This window comes from Mesoplodon mirus (genome assembly GCF_964341445.2).
Source record: "Mesoplodon mirus genome assembly, chromosome: X".
Classification (NCBI taxonomy): Eukaryota; Metazoa; Chordata; class Mammalia; order Artiodactyla; family Ziphiidae; genus Mesoplodon; species Mesoplodon mirus.
Window position 1 is genome coordinate 115,890,211 of NC_138981.1, and position 6,251 is coordinate 115,896,461.

The window sequence follows — 6,251 nt, forward strand, 5'->3', positions numbered from 1 at the left end:
CATATCTAAGAAAGGTGGGGGGTGGAGAGAGAGGGAGAAAGAAAGAAAGAAAGAAAGAAAGAAAGAAAGAAAGAAAGAAAGAAAGAAAGAAAGAAAGAAAGAAAGGAAGGAAGGAAGAAAGAAAGAAAGGAAGGAAGGAAGAAAGAAAGAAAGAAGAAAGAAGGAAAGAAGAAAGAGAGAAAGAGAGAAAGAGAAAGAGAGAGAGAGGGAGAAAGAAAGAAAGAAAGAAAGAAAGGAAGAAAGAATGAAAGAAGGAAGGAAGGAAGGAAGAAAGAAAGAAAGAAAACATACAAACCTGAAAAGATACATGCAGCCCTTTCCTGAGTGTCTTGGAGGAGACAAACCCAGTTGGCAGAGGAAATTGTAAAATACTTATGTTTTTCCAATAAAATGTGTTTGTTGGAAAAGCTCCCACTTGCAGATGTTATTATTCACAGTGACTTCAAGCATGATCGATGAAGATGTGGCTCTGCGTGTGCATCATGCGGTGTACCAGGCGGGGCTCTGAGCCCGGTAATCCGGGGTATTGATGTCAGGGGGTCAGTGGCAGGGTGAGGGGTCTCCAGGCCGGGATTGAAGTTCTCCCCTTGTTAAGGTAAGAAAGGTAGTAGGTAATCTGACACCTTACTATGTGAAGTGATCCTTTTGGCCTCTACATGAGAACCACAGATACATGTTCAGATATTGTGAAGGTGATGGGCAGTTCCTGCTAGAGTGAGGTAGAGTCATGGTGACCAGCCCGGCTCTGCAGAAGATCACTTCAAAAGTCATGAGGATCAAAACTGGAACCAGGGCTTCCCTGGTGGCGCAGTGGTTGAGAGTCCGCCTGCCGATGCAGGGGACACGGGTTCGTGCCTCGGTCCGGGAAGATCCCACATGCCGTGGAGCAGCTGGGCCTGTGAGCCATGGCCGCTGAGCCTGCGCGTCCGGAGCCTGTGCTCCGCAACGGGAGAGGCCACAACAGTGAGAGGCCCGCGTACGGCAAAAAAAAAAAAAAAAAAAAAAAATCCAAAAAACTGGAACCAGCAAGCATGCAGTTAATTCCTGGTCCAACCTGCATTAGAATTTTGGTACCTTAAGTCTGAAGCGTTTCTCACTGGACCACACTACCTGGTTTTATAAAGTCTTAGTAAAGGCAGAATCCAGAGAGGCGGGTCAGTGAAAAATTATTTGTGGCACTGTCCCTTTAAAATGTCAATACATTTTCCATCACTTGTATAAAATTTCCAATTAACTAAAATTGCATGCTTTCTGTACATGTTTTCTGGTTTAAACATTCATCAAGTAGCCTTATCGTTGTGGTCATGAAAATCTCCCCCATGGGAAAGGAGAGCAAGACTGTGATGATCTGTCCTGACTGAAGATGTGCCCGCTGGGTGCGTGGGTTAGAGTTAGGGTCACTCTCTGGGATTCTATGAAGATCTTGGGCTGCAGGTGTTAGCAAGCCTATTCTTGTCATCCTCTCTAGAGGGCCCCAAGCTGCAACGTGTCACGTCCTGCCTGAGGGGCTCCTCAGCATATGAAGGTCAAAGAAGCCCTTCTGTTCTCCTGTGGCAGCTGGCATTTATTGATATCACTATTATTGCTACCTCCATGTTAAGGAACAGGTAGCCCACCAGGCTTCCCACCCACCTGTGCTCATCCACACCCACACGCAGCATCATGTGCTCATAATGTGTACCCCTCTCCACACGGATTCTCAGAAATGCTCTTCTGGGTGGTGACTCTGCTTCAACAACAACACAGTCACTGGTGGCCACAGATGGCATTCTCAAGCTTTGATCGGAATCCAGCAATGAATCTTTGTCATAGTTCGGATGAGGCTGGCAATGCCCAGCTCCACTGTTTGTCATGTTTCCCCTCTCCAGTCCCACCAGTCATCGATTACTATCAAAATGTCTGAAAGCTATGACGACTTCAGGCTGCAGTTTTTGAGCATCATGTAAATGGCTGGGGACCCCTAGCGGCTTGGGGAGTACACAGCTGCTTGCCCTCTGGATTAACTTTAAAAGAGACAGATCAGACCCAACATAATTCCTGTTTACGATAAGACAGGTTAAGAATGCTTGGAAAGAGCTCTGTTTAAGTGGGGGCACTACCCTCAGAGAGAAAACCAAGAAAGGGATTCAGAACATGAATCCAGCCCAGGGGCAGTCACAGCAATTTTGAGAAGAAGGGAGCATACTTTTAGAGTCTCACTGCCTATCCTGTAGGGATCCCCATCACTTCCCAGCTGTGTCCTAGGCCCAGGTACATGGCTCATCACTTTAAATGATAGAACTACAGTTCCCAAATTCTTTCAGGGAATACTCGGCCTATGAGATATTAATCACTGTTCTGTAAAGAAAGTACTCCCTTGAGCAGTATGTTTGGAAAACTCTCTATATTGTGCTGTATCCTTCTTTGGGCGATAGAGACAATGTCCATGAGCATTGAAGACACCAGGAAGCCTCATTGTACCTCTCCTCTCACTCTTCCCCTTCCCCTTTCTCTTCCTCTTTTTCTCCTCCTTCCCCTCCTCTCCCTCCTATTCACATTCCGCTTTCTTCCCAAGAAGGTATCTGGATACAGAGGGAGCTTATATAATTGCAGAAAAAGGATGGATCTGCCCCCTCTGCTCGCTCATCGTCCTTGGTCTTTGGATGTTGGCCATGGTATAACTGACTCTGGCTGGCTATAGGCACACACCAGCGATGCTGGTGTCTGGTTCCTGTTGTGGCTTCCACTAAGGAGGGATGCACACTTGGGCCAGCCTCTTCCCTCTCCCAGGCTTCTACTTGTCAACCAAGACTCTTCTCAGCATTTCTACGGAGTCTCTTTCTGAAGCCTGTAACTGGAACTCATTCATGCTACAAACAAGCCACGGCGAACCCAAGGGCACCATCTCAGGATCTCTCCTAAATGTCAGGCTGTCATTTTTGACCTCTTGTTGCCTCATCTTGTTGGTGGGAGGCACTGAGTGGATGTCTCCATCCCAGAGTTCCAGGCAGGATATGGGGCCAGGTGTCATTCTGCCCCAAGATTCCCACCGTGTCCTGAATCTCTGCTCCTGTTTCCTGTCCTGGTATTCTCCCCTTCCTTTCCAAGTCTCTCAACAACTTGCCTTTTCTCTCCAGCGTTACCGCATACACTTATACAGGTGTGTGTACCTGGGGAGAAGCTCCTGGGAGAGCCTGGTGGTTGACGTGCAATATGATGGGAGCCACGGAGCCCCCAAGGGTGGAGTCAGGCACATCTGGGCAGGCCAGGGGCTTGGGTGGAGGAGTGAGGTAATGGGGCAGGAGTGGGGCCAACAGGTCCAAAACCCTGCAAAGCATCTCTTGGGAGCTCCAAAATCCAGTGGGAAGGAGAAAAGCAGGGAAAGAGGCTGCACCCACAGCACTAAGCATGCTGGGAAGAAAGGAAGCAAATTCTCTATATTTCAAAATGTAAAAGTTGGGGGATAGGCTAAAGACAAAACACTGTACTCAGGTTGCTAAATTCTCATGAAGGCATAGATTAACATCTGCGAAGCTGCTTTGCACATATACTGATTGCACAAATCAGTTAGTGGATGGTGGATGGTGGGAGCCGCATTTCTCACTGTTGGTGAGGAAAGTTATAGTTAAACAAGAAGGGACAGTGATTCATATGGTAATGGATTAGAGCTGGAGACACCAGTATGAAGTCACATTTATCTTAATATAGACACAGATGGATAGATGTAGAAATATTTATAGATAAGTGTGTATTCAAGTTATATTAGTTTCCTATTGCTGCTGTAACAAATTACCACGAACTTAGTGGCTTAAAACAAACACATTGTTTTTCCCTTAGCCTTCTGAGGTCAGAAGTCTAAATTCAAGTTGCTATTAGGGCTTCATTCCTTCTGGAAGCTTCTGGAAGCTTCAGGCAAGAATCCACTTCCTTGCCTTTTTCAGCTTCCAGAGGCCGCCTGCATTCCTTGGTTCATGACCCCTTCCTGGCATCATTCCAACTTCTTGCTTCCACAGTAACATCTCCGACTACTCACCATGCTCCTCCTGTCTCTCTGTTATAAGGACTTGCGGTGAGTTCGGGGATTTGGGAGGTGATGAAGGAAGAGACAGGACCACGAGAGGCAGCAGCACACAAGCTTTCTTTGGGCCGCACGTGGACAGGGTTTTATGAGAGGGGACGTCCCACCCAGCAAGAGACCTTCCAGAGAAAGAAGCATGGGCCGCCACCCAGATGCGGACTAGGGCAAGGGAATTTCCAAGGAAGATGGGGAAGTCAGAGAGGGGGCTAACATGTCTAGGCGATGTCACTCAGCAGCTTAGTGCGCAGTCTCCAGGTCAGACTGCAGCTGATGAGGGTGTTTCATAGCCCCAGGATTTGACTTACTTCATGTTGAGTGAAGTTTTGTGGAGTATGTAAAGCAGGTAGGCTCTAAATGGCTTTAAAAATATGTTTTTTTGTACTATACTTAAAACAGTTGGATTTATGAGAATTTGAGTTGGGCTTTAGGCTAATGGCGACAGCCAGCTGTGAAGAAGTTAACGACAAAGGGGCTTGCCTGGAGGAACCGCCTGCAGCTGAAGACAGGACAAAATGAGAAAGGAAACAGCAGTGGTTACCAGAGGGCAGACTTACCTCCCTTAACTTGCTTACTTTTCTCTAAAGCCCCAAAGCAGCAGATTGTAATCTTTTTGGTGGTTTTGACAATCCGATGAAAGCCATGGATTCACTTCTAGAAAAATACAATACACATCCAATTTCCAAAAGGAATGTCCAAGCCCATCTATGGACCGCCTAGAACTGTGCTGTCCAACACTGTAGCCACTAGACCCATGTGGACACAAGTCAAAATTTACTCAAATAAAAAATTCAGCTGCTAGCCACATTTCAAGTACTTGACAGCCATCGGATCAGAGAGTTCTATTGGGCAGCTCTGCTCTAGAATTCCCCTGACCAAAGCTAAAATCCCTTGCCTTAGATAAACGCCTAGAGATTGGGTGGCCTTTAAACGCACTCCCAGACTAATTTCAAATGTCTTGTGTTTCTGAATATAGCTAGGCCACAGAAGAAATGGAAGAGCAATACTTACAGTGGTGAAGAACCATGAAAGTCCATCTACCTTTGAGTAACCCTTAGTCACCTTCAACCATGGGCATCTTGGCTAGGGCCATGCCTTGCAAAGACAGCAAACCACCAATCAGTCCCTCATTCCTCTCCACTGGAGGTTATGCATAGCTCAGGCAACATCACCGTGACCCTCATCCTGAAACAGCATTCTAAGTGACTTTCTCATGAGCAAAACACATGGCAACAGGGCAGGCCAGCAAGAATCGGGTCTACATTAATAACCAAGAACATCTGTCACATTCATCACGCCTTGTGCCAGCTACTGTTCTAAGCCTCCCACACGCATTGGTTCATTCAGCGCTCACCCAACGTTAGAAGGTGGGCTCTGGTACTGTGCCCTGATTACAGATGAGGGGACTGAGGTGAGGCTGAGGAGGACGGAATAACTTTGTCCCAAGTCACACAGTAAACGCCACAGGGAAGTGGGGAGGAGGTTGGAATCTACAGACTCCTGCACTGCTCGCGTCCCAAACATCCACATGTTGTCTGAGTGCAGCCTCTGAGGTCACGGAGGCCGTCACGTACATGTCCCCACAGGTCTCAGCACCGGTGCCCACTCCCCCCACCGCCCCGTGTGCTGTGGCTGCACTCTGCATTTGCCAGGACGCCTCATGTACCTGTCCTCCTCCTTGGAGTGGTGGGACAAGGAAAACTATGCTCGTGATCCCCCCACCAGTCAGCCCAGATGGACACTGCCCCCATAGCACCGTTATCTTGATGGCAGCCTGGGCTTCAGCGGCAGACCCATCTCGTGATAACATGCTAGCTCGGAGACCCCGACGCCCAGGGCTTCTGTCGCTAACACGACATAATCACGGCATCTCTTTCACAGAAGTTCCTGAGGCGGATCCCAGCGCAGGGAAAGGAACAGCAGTGTGCCTGGCACAGAGGAAGCGCTCAGGAAAGCTCATTTCCTAGGAAGCTTCTATTTCCTCCCACCCCACCCCGCCAAGGCACCTAACCGTCGCTGGAGGGCATCCAGGGACCGTGCTGGTCTGAGCTATGGACCCGCCTTGAATGCGCTCCAGCCTCACAGCTGGGCAGCCCTCCTCGGACGGTCCCCAACCTTCCACCACGCCGACCAGGGACTTGACCCTCCGGCTTTCTCCCCGTTGGACCTTCCGGATGAAAACTTCACTCCGCCCCGG